Here is a 19,844-nt window from a genome sequence, read left to right as displayed (position 1 = left end):
GAATGTGAGTTGTGCAGCTGCAAATGTTTCTATACTGCAGCTCAAATTGCTTTTTGCTCTCTACCAAGAAGGCATGAAACAGCATTGCAGGGAACAGGTTCTGGACTGCCAAAATTGCCCAGCTGTCCTCAGCATGTCCCATAAACGTGGTAAATGTTCAGTGACACCTTTTAACTTTCAAGGAAGCTTTAAAGACAGGAGGGATGTTCTGGTCATAAACCAACAGGCTCAGCCGGCCCAGGAGCACAGATAATTTGATGGCTTGTATCCTTTGGATGCCAGCTGCACAGAGGATGCCAGACTATGCTCTTGCCATTGGCAGAAGTTTTAGCCTCCAATTCATCTTCTTGTCATCAAACTGCAAGAGGATGAGCAAAAAGGGTTCCAGGAGGAAGCACTGCCTCTGAGAGGGTTGGGAAACAGGACTCCTTTGAACAGCCCCTTAACTACAACAGTTTGGCTCCAAGTGGGCAGAGAAGATTGTTACATGAGGCTTGAACTCAGAATAAGAGCTGGCACTGGAGGATAGCCAACTGTGCAACACTCCTGTAACTGCTTAGGGGACTCTGTTGTCACAAGAAACTGAGGAACAACTGGGAGGCTCTGTTCAAAAAGCACTCAGGTTTGCAAAGCCTGATGAAGGAACAAGAGCAGCACCTGCTTCTTCCAGGTCTGCCTGAAGCTAGTACCACCTGGGGACCTGCTTCTACCAGCAGTAGAGTCCATTTTCAACCTGAAAAAATACTTTTAAAAGCCTCCCAGGCTTTTAAGAGAAAGAAACAGTTTAAATCCCAGAGCGGAAGCCTTAATTATAATGGATTTGTGTGAAAGTTGCCAGATCTTGCCCTGCTCTGTGATCAGGGCTGTGCCAAGTGTCTGCTTTGTGTCACACTAGCAACAGTGCTAAGTTCAGCAAAGTAACTGGGTCAAAGATGCACAGCCAGAAGAGAGATCACTGATTAGCACTAATGAGAGCCTGCACTGCAGAGCAGAGTGACAGTGCCATCCTGTCGAGGCTCTTGCTGTAATTAAAGGCAGCCATACCCATCTCCAGTGTGAGCTGCACAGAACAGATCTTTTTATGTGTCACATTTTACACCTTGGGAAGTCACTCATGACCAGAAAACAGAATGTGAGAGGAAACAACTGAGAACTCATTGTTCATACTGCTGGAATTGAAATTAACTTATAGAAAATCAGGAAAGATTTGAGCATCACCAAGAGCAGCTCTACTAAACATGCAGCATCATTGTTTTCAATCAATTAATTCTACCTATAATGGGTATAAAGTTACAGATGAAGAATATGTGATGAACACAAGATGATCTTGTGTTCAAGAATTTAATGGAACATCTGTCCACAACACCAGGTGCTCAGAAGATCAACCTTGAACAGAAACAGCAGAAAAAAAAAGAAAACTACAAAGTTTTTCCAATGTCTCACAGACTTTCCCTAAGAAGAAAAATAGAAAGGACTTTGTAGTAATCTAGAGAAAGGACTAAGAGCAGAAACTAATATTGAATTGTACAAAGTCAGTCCTAGTCCTCTAGGTAGCCTCAGCTGATTTGCAAAGCAGTGTATTTCTAAGTAATAAAGACAAATGCATCATGTTAGCAGTTAACTTGGAATTGACCTCAATAGACAACACAAACATCTGCTGTCAGCCTATGGATAGAGGGTGTGCAAGGAGTTACAGAAGACAGGATCCATGCAAGATGAAACAAGCAATTAAAACACTTACCTCAGAATATAAAAATCACTCTGTGGACAGTGAAGAACAGAGAACAAAAAAATTCCTACTGTGTCCCTTCACTTTCCTTCTAAGTACAGTGAGGCAGAAAGCAATTAATCCCACCAAAGAACCTCACCAATGTCTCTGGAAAACTCAGAGCCACTGACTATCCAGACAGAATATGGACATTCAGCCACTGGCAGAACCATGGTGAACACCTGGGACCAGTGAGGACATTTATATCAGGACAACACAAAGCAACCGTCTTTGAAATGCAGACATGAATGCACTTATAAGTGACAACTACAGAAAGCTATAAATGCTGAGCTAAGGACCTGTCCCAGAGATGCTGTGTTGAACACAGAGCTGTTACACCTGCACAGACCCCTGCAAGGACTCCACCTGCCTTACCAGCTATACCAGCAGCCTTCCTGAATTGCTCACTCCCTCAATAGATGAAAACACAATGGGTCAATCTTGTTACAATTGTAGTTACAAATATATTATAATTTTATTATTATCTCCTACTTATAAGGTACGCATGGCATAACATATGAAAACTTCATTTGAAACCATTCAGAGTGCTAGAACATATGGAAATTATCTTAAAGGACCAAGGGAACAGTGCCTTGTATCACTTTTCAAAGTAACTTGCAAATGCTACAGCACAGACCATTAAGGGAAATGCCACTCAGCCAGAACCCCTAGGAGAGAATTCACCAGGCTTCCTGCTGCATCACAGCAAACAGAGACACACCAAAATCCCACTGCTGCCTTTGGAATACCTGGTTTGGAACACCTTGCAGAGACCTCTCAGGATTCCTAGGATGATCTGTAAAATGTAAGCACTTAAAAGCAGCAGTTCTAACACTGAAAATCATTAGATTTGCCTGTCTTAGAAATTTCAGGGACTAATAGCATTTTTGCCTCAAATTAACCTTAAAATTGGGACATAATCACAGTGTTCCTTCTTGAGGGGGATAGTTCAAATTAGCACACCAGCTCCACAGATATTTAATTTCTAGTCAAAAATAGCACAAGGATTTCTTATTAAACTGGTCACAACCATCAAAGAGATTATTTTTTTTCCCAAACCAGGCTATTGAAATTTGCTAACAGTAGTATTTATGGAATCGAGCTGGTGGGCAAGAGGTGGACACAAAGTGTTAGGCAGTGCTGATGAGCCCTCAGTTTGCAGATGTCAGTTCTGCTCCAACACAGCCTGCTCCTCCTGCATGAGTGCTCTGGGGTAGGTCACAGCAATGACAGCTTTTTTTCCCCTAAAGTCTTCCTGGAACTCTCCTCTGAAGCAGAGCCCTTTAATCGAGGAACAATTTGCACACACACACATACTTGTAAACAACAGCCATTTGTGGGGAGAGAGGTAGGACAGAAGGATCTGATTTCCATTCTTTCCCCTCTAGGAAGGTTTGAGGAGAAAGTGGGGATCAGCATCACCATCATCTCCAGCAAGTGTTATTAGCAGCCACTCTGAGGCCAGTCAGCAGCGTCTGGCATTGTTTGGAGGAACACAAAAGACCTTCTGTTGGGAAAGTTCAAGAAAGAAAAGGCAGAGCCTGTGGCCTGGTCCTGCAGTCAAAAGACTGACACAGAGGCTGGGAAGTTCTCAGGCAGAGGCTGATCCCAAACCCTTTGAAGTTGACGGGAAAACTCCCATGGACTCCATGGAGTTTTGGATCGTGCCTGAAATGCACTGAAGGCAACAAAACAGCATAAAAGTGGAAATGAGAATCTCCAAAGGGGAATTTAAACAGCACAATGGTGACCTAATATATTCATCATGATTGCTGATACAATGTGGTTTTGTGATGTTTGGCAAAGTAGGATTATATTAAGTTTTTAAGTCTTTTCATTAGGATACAACAGTTGTACACCCATTAGGTATTTTTCTGCTTAAAATTTAAATTTTTAATTTAAAATGCTATGCATGATGCCCTAGCATTGAGCATTTAATACAGCATTTAGCAAAAGGAAAGGTGGGAAGAAAAGTCCCTTTCAAATTGCGGAAATTATGTTTTCTGCTTTCTTTCCCCACTGTCTTCTCCCTAAAAGGCTGAGCTACAGCTATGAAATACACAGTCTAGGACTGAAAACCTTATTAAGAACAATGCTGCCAGCATCATCTATTCATGAGCAGCCACTTGAGAGAGGGCCCAACCCAGAAGAAACTCTATAGCAGCACATTCTCCAAACAATTACTAAAGGATCCCAAGTTCAGGGAGGCTCCAAATCCTCTGCTTAATTATGGTTTAATTAATTTTCTCATTAAATATGAATATAGGAGCATTCAAGATGAAATAAAAATCCTCTGATTTCTGTAACATTTCCATAATAATATTCTTGCATATAGGAGTAATCATTGCAGTGGGTTTAAGCTTTGGTGCTGTCTGGATCCTAAATGGTATTTTCTGGGAATTAATTTGTTACAAACTTTTTAAAACACTTCTTGTAGCCTTTGCACAAGATTCAACAAAGAGCCAAAGTAACTCCCTTCCCCCCCCCCCCCACCCCAAAAAAGCAAAAAATGCAGGATGTTTCCTCTTTCCCTGGCTAATAGAATCCAACTGTTGCTGCATGACATCATTCCCCAGAGTTAGAGAATCCAAGCTCACTCCAGCACTCTCGGCTGGGAGTAAACACCACCACCAATTTAAAAAATAAATTAAAAATCAGCAAACTTTACAATGGGAGGACATAACATTAAAAAGGCAATTTTTGTTACCTGAAATTTGGAGCATTTCCCTTTCCACTCCATTCTCAGATTTGTATTTCCCAGACAAAACTCTGTGTTATTATCTGAGGCAATCAGAAAACCAGTCGTTTAGTGTCTAATACCTGCTGTGCTTCCCATAACTCCTTCATATGACCTCTCTCAGCACTGATTCCAGCCACAATGATTGCAGAGAACACAGACTGGCCAGGCCAGTTGTCATGGAGATCTCTCTCCCCCCCCTTTCATAAGCGCGCGCACACACACACAGATTTAAACAATTCTGGGAGGCATCCACAAAACAGCATGCCTTTTCATCAGCTAAGTTTTGAAACATTCCACCCCTCCTCCAGCCCCTCCCCAGAGTCAGCCCAGGAAGCTGAGATTTGGGCAGGAATTGATTGTGGAAATTAGAGATACTGCCTTCTAAAAAAGAGAAAATGACCACAAAACTTGTACTTTTTTTCCCAGAAGGAAAAAAAGAGATATTTATTCACCAAAGCTTTGAACTAAAAGTCAATCTATCACATTCAGACCTGCAGGCTATTTCTCTTTGCCTGACTACTTATGAATTTGATATGTGAAAGCACTGAAGCTTTGTTGAAATACAATCATGCAGATTACAAGAAATTCTGCTGGCATGGCCTGACTGCTTACCTTGCTGTTCTCCCAGTACCGAGCCAGTGACTTAATTAGCACAGGTATTCATAAGGTCATGCAGGACTTCCTGTATTCTTTCATGTTTCTGTAATTAAGAAGAAAATTGGGCAGATCAGAAGCATGCAGCTCAAACAAACAAACAGGAAAAAAAATCCCCCAGCTAAACAAGAACACAGAGATACATCTGGAAGTTTTCTCATACTGACTATAAGTTTAATTGCTGCTTACCCAAAGCTTGCTATCTCCCAGTTAAAGGAGAAACCCATTTCACTGACATTTGAGAATTCAAGAACTGATTAGTTTACCATATTCACTGGCACCATGGTTGCAAAACAAAACTTACACCAAACATAAATAAAGACATCCAACATTTTTTCCTTGACAAAAAGAATCCAAATTAATCCCCACCAACGTCATATAGGAAAGTCTGGAGTGATAAATCAAGAGAACAGAAAATACTTTATTAAAAAGAAAGAACATTTATTAAGAAAATTCAGTTTAAAAATATTTGGACTCAGAATAAGAGTACTGTGCCCAAAGTTTTTACACTTTGAGAGATACCTTGGAGACTTACTCTTGAGAGGATTTAATCAGAGTCAGTCATTCAAAGTTTTAAAACTTTGTAAAAGATACTGAAGGGACTTCATGAATGTGTGTTCTGCAATGAGCAGCATAAGCAGCAGTCCCTCTAGCGGACAGAAAATTGCAAAGCTGCCTATGCTAAGCTAAATAGGAAATCAATTTCTTCTGTATCTATTTATCACTTCATTGTGCTGCTATGATGCTCAACCCCTGCATTTAATACTCAACTAAAAATTCAACATACGAAATCCTTTATTTTGGGAGTTGAACCCAAGAAAATGTACATGATAAGATCAACATAACTGTGTTTCTACATGAGGAGATTAAAGAGGTCCAATATATTACTCTTCTGGTTGTGTGAGATAGCCAAGTTGTTTCAGGGAATACCTGTCCCCCATAGAGCCATTCTTACACATAACTACACCAGAGCATATTATTGCCTATACTTTGGAAAAGTTTAAATTTTGTGAGTGACAGGGCTCCCAGCAGAATGCACACTGAAACCACCTCTCTCTCTAACAAGAATATCACACAAAAGCATACACATGAGGCATATTTTACACTGCCACCAAAAACTGTGTGCAGACTACTCACAGGTAGATAAACACAGCAAAACAGCTACTTAAGCTGTCAGGGGTCCAGAAGATGCTGAAATGACATCGCAACAAACAGGTCCTAGATATGAAAGCACCGTATGCTAAGTTTGCAATTTCACACTAAGTTCCACTCATAATGCATCAGTGATGCCCAGCCAGAGCCATGAGAGCCAAATATTAAGAAATTAATACTTGATTTAGTCCTGAAAAGTTCCTTTGGTGTAGGACTAAGGTAAATTTATCACATGCTGCAAGTGGGCACAATTTCAGCAGCGTGACTGGGGAAAGAGGGAAACTGCTAACTCCTCACAGGAAAGTAACATTTTACACTGCATCACTGCAGGGGGAGTGTTCACAGACACAGAAGTAATAAAAAAACACCCTAGGAATGTGAGTGACCCAAGTGAAATGGCTGATCATGCTCAGCCCTTCTAGAGAGCCCATTACTGGTAACATGGGAGTATGTACCAACCATCTGCACCACATCCCACTCCAGTGTTCATGGCAAGGCTCTGTGGCACTTCATTCTGTGACCACATCTGCATATATGGCAAGGATCTGGGGCAGCAGATCCTTTATGAATGCAAGCTGGCATTCATAAATCATGGAAAATGCTGTGTGCATTACATACACACTCTGTTACAGTTTAAAATTCCAGGCAAAGCAAGTAAAGTTGTTAAAATATATCATGCCTACACAAATGTGTAGGAACAAGGCACAGTAGTAAAGCTATGACCCAGGCTTTGGCCTTGGGCAGCTGACTGCCACAGAAGCCTTCAGACAAGCACATGTCTATTCTAAGCCCCATGAATACACCCCAAATCAGTTCCTTGCCAAAAGGGGACATATGTAGCTCAGATTAATCCCAGTGAAACAAGAACCATTCCCACATCTTACTTTTTTCTCACTGAGACTTCCTTTGAGCACATCAATACCTCAGAACACAATTTAGGTTCCAGAATCATAAAGAGAGGACACGGTGAACAGCTGATTTTGCATAAATTACAACATCACAGCTACCCTGCCATCAAAAGGCATCAGAGTGTGTACCCCCAGCTCCCTGCAGGAGACAGGCAGGCCATTACTCACAAGCAGCTGAGTGAGTAGTTCCTTATTTCAGATACACTTCCCCTTTCTGACTGGCTGAGCACACTCCTTCCTACACGCCTGGCCCCAGGCTGGAGCAGCCACGTGAGGCACAGGAGCAGACATGCACTGAGCACGGTGAGTGCACAGCAGGAGCCCTCACCAGGCACACCTGGAGGCTCTGCCTGAAAGGGAAACACGAGATGCCCGGTCTGAGATCCTTTACTGAGTGCTTTCCAAGCAGCCATCAGCAGCAACAGGAGAGGAAACAAAAATCAGACTTGCTCCTCATGAAATTTTATCACTGTCAGTAGGTGAAAACACAACATCAGAGGTGAGCTCCAGACTAAGCCAGACACAACAGCAGCACAAATCTATGGTAGGCATAAATTCAATTATTCACTGCTTCAACTTCAGTAACATTTTCCTTTGCATTTTTTAGATACAAACACTCCTGCAAAGTTACTAAAGATTTTTCTCCTCCTCAAATAAGTTTCTGCCCTTCACGAGGGCTTTTGCCCCTTTCCCATTGAAGATGGCCACCTTATTGCTCTTCCTCGTGTCATCCCCACACATTTATTGACCATCTTCCCAGTGACTTCAACAAATATGTATTTGTTTGAAATTCTGTCATTTCAGACTCAACAGCAAAAGTGAAACCTAATTAGTCTGTTCCAGTATGGCTTTAACCCAATACTGCTGAAAGTGCCTGCAGCTCCTGCTGACCTCACCCTGGGAGAGGCAGGGAGCTCAGGAGCAGCACTTCCTCATCACCAGGCAGTGACTTGCAGAGGTATGGAAATAAGGGGAAAAGCCCAAGCCAGCTCTTAATGTAAAGCACACATGCACTACAAAAAGTGTGTTCTTTGCTCTTTTTATAGAGAGCCAGCACTCAATACTTTTGCATAGGGAATTCTGTGTACTACCAGGTGGGGCAAAGTGATGACAGGCAGGGCAGCAGCCACCACACACTCTGAAGCAGTCCCATAGCACCACTGAGTTCTCTAAATTAACAGTGCACAGCACTGGCCCTTATTGGAAACACTCCAACGTGACGGTGTAAGAACATGAAACAACAACAAAGCAAGTGGCACAAGACAACACCTCTGACCCCAAAAGTATCATTCTACCAAAGTGATTAAACCTTCCACTGCCTTCAGTGAGTGGCATGTTAACTTCCATTTTGCCCCACTGCATGTTTTGCTAGGATTGTGGTATCCAAGTAAGTAGCACAAAAGCAGATTGTAGCCTTGCAAACAATAGCAAAGGCGCTGACTCAACATAGGAGCTCCCCAGCTGCAAGGGGGGATGCAGAGGTGAAAAACTAAGATCATTCAGCTACAGACTTGTTTTCTTCCCCCATTGCAGATCCATTACTTGTATCAGATCCATTATTTTCTAACAGGAGAATTAATTTTCCATTACCTCCTCAATGATCTAGCACAGTACTGGTTTCACTAACCCAGAAAAGAAAAAAATTGTGTGTATATATCCCCAGTATTTATATAGTGTGTATATAGGAAATGACTAATGATAGCTGTGCTCTCTTTGAGATGCTGCCAATCCCTTTATGGCCCTATATCCCATTTCAGTTTGATCTCATTCTGCAAATGAGAGCCTGTCATACTTGGGTCTGACCCTGACACCACAACTGCAGGCAAGACAGCAATTTGAAAAAGTTTCTAATTCACTGAAACTAAGGGGAGAGCTGCACCTGGGGGTCATGACAAGAAGCTGACATGCACTCAGTTGCTGTGCAAACACTCATTCAAAAATAAAGTGGCTTAACTTTGTGGCTGTTATTATTTTAGGACCTGATTCAGCAAAGCACTTAAACATTGACTTCAAAAGAACTTAAAAATACACTTAAATATATGTGCTACAATATTTTACTGAAGTGGAGGTTTAGTAATGTCGTATATTTTAGAAAAGAGAGGGGAAAGAGTTTTTATTTGGCAATTAAAGCTTTAAGACACTGTTTGGCCATACTGAGACACAACCCTCATTCTAAACCTACTAATGATGCTGAAAATTTGCTGAGCAATAAGCTGAATAATTCCTTAATAAAACAACTTTAAATGTGAACAGCATGGAATTAACTCATGTGAATGCCTGGTTTGAGAATTATCCATACCTATGCTCTGATTCATGACAGGAGACACATATTACAGCTCACCCTGCTAGAAAAGCAGTTCAAAGCCAAACAAGCCATACAAACTGGCTCTGGGCCCAGGCAGCCAATGCAGCCAGCCCTCAACATCCCAGCACTGCAAACTGTGTCAGATGGCACTAGGCCAAGGCACAAGCCAAGCCAGAGGGATAACCAAAGGTGGGAATCTCATGTAAATAAGTCCTTCTGCTCCTTATCTCTCCAGAGCCAGCCCTGTCTGCAACCCATTTTCCCTCCAGTCAACACCTTCCTTGCATGGCTCTGCTGCATCCCAGTTATGCCCAAAAGGGAGAAACAGGAAGCTGTAGGTCCAAAACTGATGGGGGGAGAGAAGCCCCCCAGGAGAGGTTATTTGTCCTGTCTGTATATCCCCATCAAGGGTGGATTTATGCCCCAAGCAGAAGGGAAACGAGACAAGCAGGCTTCCTCTGGGAACCAGCCATATCAGGAGAGATGTCAATGAGTTGTTTGAAACTCCACAGGATTTCTGATTTGACCCCACATGAATGCAAGGTCTCCATTTGTCTCATTTCACCACTGTTTCTTTCAAGTAGAAGTGAAAGGACAAGTTTTTGTTGCCCCTGTTCACAGCACACATCCTGTGACACAAGATTCTCCTCATGGGACTAGAAGACAATTCGAAAAACAGATCCCCTCACACCTGGAATTGCACTGAAGCAGAACACACAAGAATATAACTTTGGGAGGACTAAATCTTGTGTGAATCGGAGCAAGTACTGCAAAGCTTGGACTTTATGGGAACAGAGGGGCAGAATCCTTCTTAGAGCACATGAATTATGGTATTACAGGTCATATAAGCCAAATCCCCAGCTGAAGGGGAACTTTTCAAATTCTTGTCAAAGTATCCCACTACTACCTGTACTTTGTCCCAGGCAGTGGGACCAAGAAAAACATGCTGTTGGGAACCATCTCTATTGTTACACTGGCCATATGAAGCTAACAAAGGGAAGAGAATCTTTTAGCAAAGCAAGGGACACAAGGACAGAAAACATTGCAGGGATGACTTCTGAAGCAGAATATGGGTGGTGGTTGCATTTTTCACATTTTTCCCCCTGCAAAGATGCTTTCCAGAGCAAAACAGCTCTTAAGTTAAACTCAAAATGGAAAATGTGGGCCCAAGGCTGTGCATCCAGTATGATATCACCTTGTTTACATGAGGGGAAAAAAAATCACAAGCAATAGCACTGTGCAGTCTTTGAACTTCTAAATAGATAAATAAATAGATAAATAATGACAACATGTTTTGTGATTCCTTTTGATCATCAACTATGAAAGTTCACAGGAAGTTTATACAGCCCCCTCTGACTGGACAGATCTTATCTTCCAAATGCTAGGAGCCAAGAGACTCCAAGAAGAAAGTGTCAGCCTGATGTTCCTTTGGACAAAAGGCAATGACTTCTCTGTGTGCTATCACAGTTGGTTTCCTTTCTTTTAGTCATGACTTGAACTTCCAAGCTGGCCTGGAGACCCTGTGAACTGCTGCTAACATGATATGGGGAGGCCTGTGAGCCCCACTTCTCATCTCTGGGGAGGATGGAGAGTGCAAGCACTGGCCCAGCACTGCTCCCACCACCTTCACCCCATGGAAATCAAAGCCATTGGCAGCGCGCGTTTTCTCAGGGACACAGAGTTTGTCTTTTGTACTCTCATAAACATCATAGCAGGGAGATCTCAAGCCACAGACAATAAAGCATTTTCTTCTCCACTTTGGATAGAGCAGATAAACATAATATTGCTTTGAATATGCAGAGATCCTTTCATTCAAGGCCCTCAGGGTGCTTTGCAAAGCCACATAAACGTGGCTGCTCAGAAAAATGAGTTCAATGGCTTTGTGGGCAAGTCTGCACGGTGGCCCTCTGGAAACTCTGAGTGACCAATAGTGCTCTAAACACCAGGCTCTGCTGCTGGCCCCGATGCCAGAGCTAGAACCTGGAAGGCAGTTGGGGTCAGTCAAAATTGGAGTTTTCTGGAAAACTGTTTGGGCATGGGAAACAGCTAAAATGAGGCCTTTTTCCTAGCTGGTTTCCAGTGCCACAGAGGGAATGAAAGTCAGTGACATTGGAGTGACTAGGATGAGCTTGTGCGAAACAAAAGAAATCCAAAACCAGACCATGCAGACAGTTCAAAAACATTTTATGAACTCTGTGTTTGTTTCTCAGTACCTCAGTGCTTCCTGGGTTTGCAATGGGAGTGTGGTACAGAGATGTCCAAATGAGCCACAACCACTTGAATGCCAGAACTGGAAGAGCACAGCTCCAACAGCACAAAGCAGGGCTTGAACTGGTGCAGCTGCCTTTTCTGGGAAGGGAGCTCTGGCACCAGGCAGTGCCCCACTGCAGTGCAGGGCGCTGCAGACCTCCTGGAGTCAGCTCCAGGGCTCTTTGTGCTGACATCCATTGTGTGGCACACACATTCCCAGAGCAACACACTGCAGACCACAGAGGAAGCCAGTCCCAGTGCTGCAAATTCAGCTCCCAGCACCCAAGGTCTAGATGAATGCTTTAAAAGCAAGCTCATCCTTCCTCCTTCAATTCTGTGCATTCTTCCAAACAAGGCTGGGAGATATGTCTGAAAATAGCCCAAATATCCGGGGTGGACTGTCCCAACATCTACATTTAGGCTGCTGGAGAATCACACACCTACACATCTTTTCTTCGCCACTAAGAGTAGAGGTTATTACTTAAGGAAAAAAAAAGTACACATTCTGCTTCATTCTCATCAAAACAGATGATTCACAGATAAGATTTTGCCTCTTGACATGAAAAAGCATAATTTCTTATTTTCATTAAATTACTTCCCATTTTAGAGACAGAAGGAAAGCAAGAATCAACCCCCTTTTTTTTTTTCACATCAAGCTGAAAAGGGCGGAACTTGGGAAAGTACCAGTGCTTTTCTTCCAAGTCTGGGAAAACTATACAGTTTACATAGGCCAGGACACTGTTAGAGATATTTTCCCTTTACAACACTGGATAAGGTCCATGCAGTCACATGATGTTCCCCATTGCTATGTACATTGTTTTAAGGGACAAAACTCCCTCCCTGGAACTGCTGCTGCTTGCTGTTCATCCTATGGAAGTGGTGAAATCCCACAACACAGGCTCAGTGTCAGCCATTCAGTGTGCACAGACCACACACCAGAAAGTTTGCAAAAGATCTTGCTGCTAGTGAAGAAGGGCAAGCAAAAGCTCTCCTAAAAGCCTCAGTTTCTAGCTGACCTCTAACCTGGGGTAGCACTGACTGCTGCACTGACATCTCCACCTAAACCCCACAGCTGGGCCAGGCTGCCAAAGGAACTGGACATCCCCACTCAAAATTATGTCAGGATCTGAACATGGGAGCTCTGGCTGTTACCCTTGCAGCTGGGTGGGTGTGTGTGCACTCAAACACAAGTTAGTGCCTACAGTGCTGGAAGCAGCTCATGGAAAGTCTGAACTGTAAGATGCAAATCATTAAGAGCACACATCACAGCTCGCTCTGGGGAAAATTCCTCATTCAAGAACAGACACGCTGGCTACGTCTCCAGTTTTCTGATTTCCTGACATGTGAAAGTCCCATCAGTAAACATGAGAGCTCTGTGCTTACTGAAAGCATAAAGCAACGCTCTCAGTTTGCCAGAAAGAGCTGGTTTTGCACATATGCATGGTGCTGAAAACCTCTGTGCTTCTCCTGCACTGTGTGGAGAGGCCTAACAAGGAGTCACAAGAGTCAAATGTTGTTCTTGCTCTTGACACCGTGCAGGTATATGACCTTGGATAGCTTTCTTTGCCTAGTAACACAAGGCCTGTTTGGCTTTCTGAAGGTGTTGGAACAATGCAGTAAATTGTAATTCCACTATGAACTTCAAACAATACCTATTTTTGGTCACACTATGCAATTCTGTACATTCAACAGCCTCTAAGCTGTGCCAAACTGATTCCTGCAGTAAATCAGTTTCCAATTTCTTAACCTGCTTCACATCTATGCATTTTTGATACTCTCTCCAGCCTGAAAAAGGTCAAGCATGAACAGGGTTTCCTCATCATCCTTACCACTGAAAAAAGAATTTTCCCTCACCATTTACATGGTCCCAGAGAGCAAGTAATGCAAATGTTGTCCTGAGCCACTGAAAGAATTAGAACCTGATTTTTACTGCCAACTGTTTATTCTGGCAAAGTGAGAATTTTGCATATTTTTTCTTAGACTTTTGTAGTTACATTGTGAGATTCAAAACAAACAAACAAAAAACCTATGCTGTGGGTCATTTTTAAAATCCCCTCCATCCGGCTGCATTTAAAACAAGCTGCAATACACCTGTCTTGTAAAAGCCTCCACAATGGTTAAATATTCCTCACAAAGTCTTGTCTTATCACTAGTTTTATCTGTAGTTTACCTTGTGTGACCTGGAGCAAGTCTTAGTAGTTTTAATTCCTCATGTCCTCTAGTGTGGCTCCCAAGTATAATTCACAAGGCTGGTGAACCAGCTGTAAAATAAAACAAGAGCTTGCAGCCCCCCTCCCCAGATGTCTCAGACACTCACAGAGAGCCAGCAGGCCAGCACAATGTAGAAGATGTTTGTAAAACACTCTGTGTCATTTTACATCCTTTTGGATTGGTAGCTCAATACTTTAGAAAATACAACCATCCTTTGCAATTCTGCATGAGACACAGGCAACTGAAACAACTTTCTGGTTTTTGCCTGTTTCCTTATCTCTAAAGAGCTGATAATAACTGAATCTATTGGAAATAATCTTACAATAAACTTATTAACCTCTATAAGATGGCCACAGACTGCTGGAAGAAAAGCATTACTATATTAAGAAGAGACTGGTTATATCTCTTTTAATTTAACTGGACTCCCACTGTTAAGCCCATTTAGGAGGCTGTATTAATACATTCCTCAGAAACATTTTCCTTATACAATTTTAAAGTCACACAGTGAGCTAGGGAATGGAAAAGAAACATCATGCACTGTCATGCAGAAACAGAGAATAAGAGTCAACTGCTTGGAGGCTATCTCCTGGATGAAAGAGCAAGCCCATTAACAGGAGAAGGTGATAAAAAATCCATATGCAGCACAGAGCACCCCTAAAAGCCAAAACAACAACAGGCAATTGAGGTGGAGAGTGGAGCTGACTGCAATGACTCATAGGCTATAAGTCTAGTCAGTGAAAAATCTGGCAGAAGTTTGCTGTTGGACTATGTCTGTACATTCCCAAGAGATTTATAGCTGCTTATTAAATCATCTGTTCCTCTTAAAACTAAAGAAACTGTATATGTTTCACTGGATTTCACATCTGCTAGAAAGACCCATTAACCATTAGTACAGAGTAGAGTTTTTTCCTATTGAGTGAGTCATTCAAAAGATTTTAAGACCTTACTTGAGAGAGGAAGGGAAACCTACACAAGTGATGGGTTGCAGTGTGATCCAAAACCTGCTGCTTCAGGATGGGTCTCCCTCATTGGCTTCTCTGGTGTGCCTGGCTAATCCTCAGAACCTTTTGAGTAACAAATATTTTCTGCAGAGGAAAGGACAGGAAGCAAGAACTTACTACAGAGGAAAGCTCTATTGAGGAAAGAGTCATGCCTTCAAGAAAAAGAGCACTGTGGCTTGAGACAGGGTTTGTGGAGCAGGTTCATGGAGTGTGGTGACACACAGGCACGCACTGGTGCCAGAAGACCTGTCCAAACACGAGGAGCTGGCAGAGTCATCAGCCTCCAGACAGAAGCTGCTACGCTCAGGAGCTGGAGGGAAAACCCCACTAGCTCTGCAGTGTCATCTCAAAACCCAAAGGAACAGAAAAGGAGCTGTGCACAGTCCTGCCCCAAGCATGATGATGCTGCCTGAGCACTGGTTAGTTCACAGGAGAGCAAGACAGAAGGATGGGTTGTCATTTCCCTCCTGGTTAGCTAAAAAAGCTATTTTGTTATCTCAGAGTGCTCTTGGAGCATCTCTGCCCCTATTCATCCCATACATTATCCATTAAAAAAACCTGCACAAAGAATGCTCCTTTCTCCCATCTCCCCTCCTCTCAGTCTTACTTTTTTGCTCTTTTTTCACCCTTGGGCACATCCAAGGGTGAAAAAGAGATTAGGTCTCCAAGATAGCCATCTCTCAATGGTAATATACAAAGATGTTATTAAATAGAAGCCATTTGCTGAGGCATAGATGGAGCTGAACATCCCAAATTCCCAGAAGGTAGGAAAGTTTTACAGATTTTAAGTTAACAGCTTAAAAATAAACACAATCCATGCATGTTTACCAATCATATCAGAATGCAGAAATACTGTGTCTACAGCTACTTCAGTGTTAAGACTAGAATAAAGAGGTGCTTTAAAAACACCAAAAAAGCCCTTCGGGGTCAGACCAGCAGTGCCTCCAGCTCAACACTCTGTCTTCAGAGGAAGTGAAAGGCAGTGCTAGTCAGGACAAGCCCGGGAACCTCGCTGCTTTCTGCCCATTTCCCTCTGTCCATGGGAGACTGCAAGCTGTGGGTGAGCAGAGCCGAAAAGCAGCGAGATTTGCAAAATGTTGCTAACGGTGCTTTTGTTACTCCTGCTGTACCACTAAAATCCTATTTAGTGTAAAGCAAAGCACAACAGAGAGCCATGTGTGAACTGTTGCACTTAGCTGAAAAGTCAGCAACTTGGGAGCCTGAGAACACAATAATCAAATCAAGACCCACACCAGCTCACACACACAGAACACCCAAAGCCTGCGAGCGAGTGAGGAGCTGAACATCATCGCACCCCTGGGCACAACTGTGGCAGATTCGCCAGCACACACTGGATGGGGGGACAAGAAGGGATGGGTTGCTCAGCACATTTCTCTTTCATGTTTTTGAATTGCTGCCTTGTAAAAGTCAATTTGCTAAAAAACATGACAAGATAATGGCAGGTCCTGCTGAATCGGCACAGCTATGCTGTGCCAAACTGATTCCTGCAGTAAATCATGTGCACTCTCCAAACACAAAGGCAGGGCTGCACAGCTCTGCAAACTCGTTATTTACTTTTGCCAAAAATGACAAAATGTCTGTCAGACTTCTTTTCTCTTTATTATCTCTGTATTGAACTATCGTCACTTTAGAACTCTGAATCAATACAGAAGGAATAAACGAGCATGGTGAATTTGGTCTCCCAAATCTGTACAAAAGCTGAGCCAGGATATGCTCAAGAGGCTACAACCCGTCTCCTACCCTACAACTGCACATGACCAGCTGCTTACCTGATACACTAACTTTCTGATACATCAACTCATCATCAATATCCTGAGACTGAATTAGTGTTTTCTGTCTTAAAAAAAAAAAAAAAAAAGGAAACTATAAAACAATATTCTGAAGGGAAAAAAATAACATCATTATGGGAATATCCATAACCATCACAGTAATACCACATCTCATCCTATTCAGGGTGAGACATCATGACTAAGGCTACATGCTACAGAAGTCAGGATGGTGGCAAAGAAAACCAAGAGCATTAGTCAACCCTGAGCAATCATCTTTAATCCTGACCAATCAAATGTTTTTATTTGGCTTTCCTTCCTTAATGGAGGCAGCTACACCAATTAACATGAGTTGCTTGCTCCATGTCAACTTTCCTCCCTGTGTCATGCAACTCCATATCTCACAACAGGTGAGCTTTGAGCAACTCACAGCCCAACACACCCCAGATAAACACCACTCCAGTGATCCAGGCAGGTAATAAACTTTGCAAAAGAAGGAGTGATCATTGTACTTCACTAGACAGGAAGAACACAAATATTACTGTCCACTCTCACCAGAGGAAACGCCACATGAGAGCTGTTGTGAGAATTCCATCAGTCTTCCAGACCAGCACAGAACCTGAGTCAGCCCTTAGGCAAGCTGCTGAAGTCGAGGCTCAACTTACAAGCACATGCTCAAGTGGAACCATTGGCTAAGTTGGGACCATTTTCAAGTGTGGGATGCAGAATCCCACTCAACGGTTGCTTCAATGACAGACTACAAAAGTATTCTTGACATATAATAATGCAGTGATTTATGGGGGTGCATTCTCCCTTAACCATAATCTCAGACTCATCTGTTCTTTGCAAGCAATTGTTTCTTAAGAAGTGTTGCTGTGCCCATCATCTGAAACACAGAACAGCTGCCAACCACAATAGGAAATGGTTTGCACTGGTTGAATGTATTTCTGAAACCCCACCAACTCTTCTTTGTGAAAAAAAAAAAGCCAAAAAAGCACAAGAAACAACAAGAAAACCCAAGATAATTTGATAGTCTTTATTCTGTTCATTGTTGAGAAGTAAGGATCTTTGTTTTCTCTTTCAGACCATCCTGTTATTCACACAGTGAATTACAGACCTAACCAAGTCTATAAATGGCAGTTCCCCGAACTCATGGTTTAAGTTTAGGTCAAAAGAAGATCATTCACATGTGAAGTATGACTCTCCTCTGGCAAAGTAAAGCCATTCTGGTTCCTGACAATGCTATATTTAACTTATTTTTAACTGTCCTGATTTTGTGCCTCTTTTCCTCAAAATTAAAACTGGTAGAAGTCAGAAATACAAGATTCTGCAATCCCCAGTTAGAAAGGTCACCTGGAGGCAAGCTCAGAGCCAGGGGTCAGCCAGTGACAGCATGGACAGATTAAGACCTTCCAAACCCCAAGTTTCATTTTATCATGATATCACTGACTTATCCAAAGTCACAGGAACATCTCAATGCCTCAGTGCAGGGTTATAACACTTGTTTACCTAATACATGGGTTATCATAAAAGTGCAGTTTAGAATAATCAGATTGTTACCATTTGCAGATGGTTAACGCTCCTCTGATGCCTTATAGAGTTGTAACCACTACCTTTACACTGAGATCATCAAGGAAACAAATTATGCCCTGTAAAATCTATTTAAAACAATGCAGACACATACTAAGCAATATAGATTTAAGCTTGTAAATTGAAGGTAGTACAAGGTAAATTGGGCTAGTCCTCTACAAAACACACAGCATCTACCCAACAGAGGCTGCTTCATTAAGTGGGGTATGCAGCTTTCGAGGCATAGTTCATTTAGCCAGAGTTTTAGATGAACAAGTACCTGCTTGCACCTGCTAGTCTGGAGCTGAAATAACTGATAAGAAACTCCATCCACAACCACTTGAAGGTGAATGATTGCTCCTGTCCTTGATGTGCCCACAAAAACACAGACACCACACCAGCCACTGGGCTCCCAAGCTGACCAGGAGGACACAGCTATTTATATATACACAGGAGCCTGGGAATCTGCCCAGTTTTAAAGCTGCAACAGTGCAATTAAATCACAGGACAGCCCAAAAATGTACAGCAGAGTGGCTAGCTGCTCCCCACTCAATTTGGTTATCATTACTACTAAGGAGACCTTCCTCCCACATGCCATGCTGTCAGAATCAACAGGTGAGTTTCTATGGAACTTCAAATCCTGGAAGGGTTTTGGAGGCAGGGGGCTGGTGGAGGATTGGATCCATTTATTTTTTTAATGGTTCAGTGTTTTCAACCTGTTTGCATTTTGCCTAATAGAACTGGATAGGCAGTGAAAGGTGCCAAGGACAATCAAACCTCAAAATGCTTTCTTCCCAATTAAAAACTTTGGAAGCAAGTTGGCCTCATCTGTGTGGCTGGCAGGAAGATAAAAGGTCTTAATGCACAATCACATCTGATTTCCTGCAAAGCTCTGCTCTGAAAACAGATGTTACAGGAGAAGAGTGCCTGGGTTGAAAAAAGCCCTGCTCACCTTCAGTGCAGCTCTTGAAATGGGAGCAAAGCAGAGAGCATGGCCATAAGGCTGTAGTATCCTGATGCAGGAGAAAGCTAACTTATAAGTCAGCATCTCTTTTTAAATGAAAGACAAAAGCAGTAGGAGAATGCCTCTAAAATGTTACTCCTTTCCTCCTCTTCCCTTTCCCCCAGCTTTCTCTAGAAAGTCCTTTTCAGACAAATTGCATACAGTATGTGCAATCCTCCTGCTTGGAAAATTCAGTCTGCTAATAAAACCAAATACAAGACAAACAACAAGAAGCATATTTTTGATGGGTTTGCTTGTCGTGTCATGGCCCCCAGCTTCCATTCTCAGGGATTTACCAAAATATTTGTTTATTTACACAAAGCTGGAATTCTGGAGTCCCAGACTCTCTTCTCATTGACCTCTGGCCATGCTTGGAGATTACAGCAATTAAAGATATTTCCAGAGACATCAGTAGGGAAGTAACAGTGCTGTAAATAATAAGTAAGAAAAAAGTGGTTTTGTCCATCCCTTACCAATACTCTGCAGTGTGAAAGAT

General features: G+C 42.5%; 1 protein-coding gene across 3 annotated transcripts in view; it reads right to left on the bottom strand.

Moving 5' to 3' along the window:
- The window catches only part of DENND2B (DENN domain containing 2B), a 152,463-nt gene that overhangs the window by 111,372 nt on the left and 21,247 nt on the right, over positions 1-19,844 (bottom strand). Inside the window, exons 2-3 of one of the 3 annotated variants that reach the window (XM_063158505.1) lie at positions 5,121-5,208; positions 4,476-4,549 (exon numbers count right to left, since the gene is read on the bottom strand). The gene's annotated coding sequence lies outside the window, so the exon portion shown is untranslated. Of the gene's footprint in view, positions 1-4,475; positions 4,686-5,120; positions 5,209-19,844 lie in introns of those variants that run through there. The other 2 variants (XM_063158504.1, XM_063158503.1) reach the window with 2 other exon arrangements.

Source organism: Melospiza melodia, chromosome 6, assembly GCF_035770615.1.
Source record: "Melospiza melodia melodia isolate bMelMel2 chromosome 6, bMelMel2.pri, whole genome shotgun sequence".
In the NCBI taxonomy this organism is placed as follows: Eukaryota; Metazoa; Chordata; class Aves; order Passeriformes; family Passerellidae; genus Melospiza; species Melospiza melodia.
Note: the sequence above shows the minus strand (reverse complement) of the source record. Positions and strands in the feature narration are given on the sequence as shown.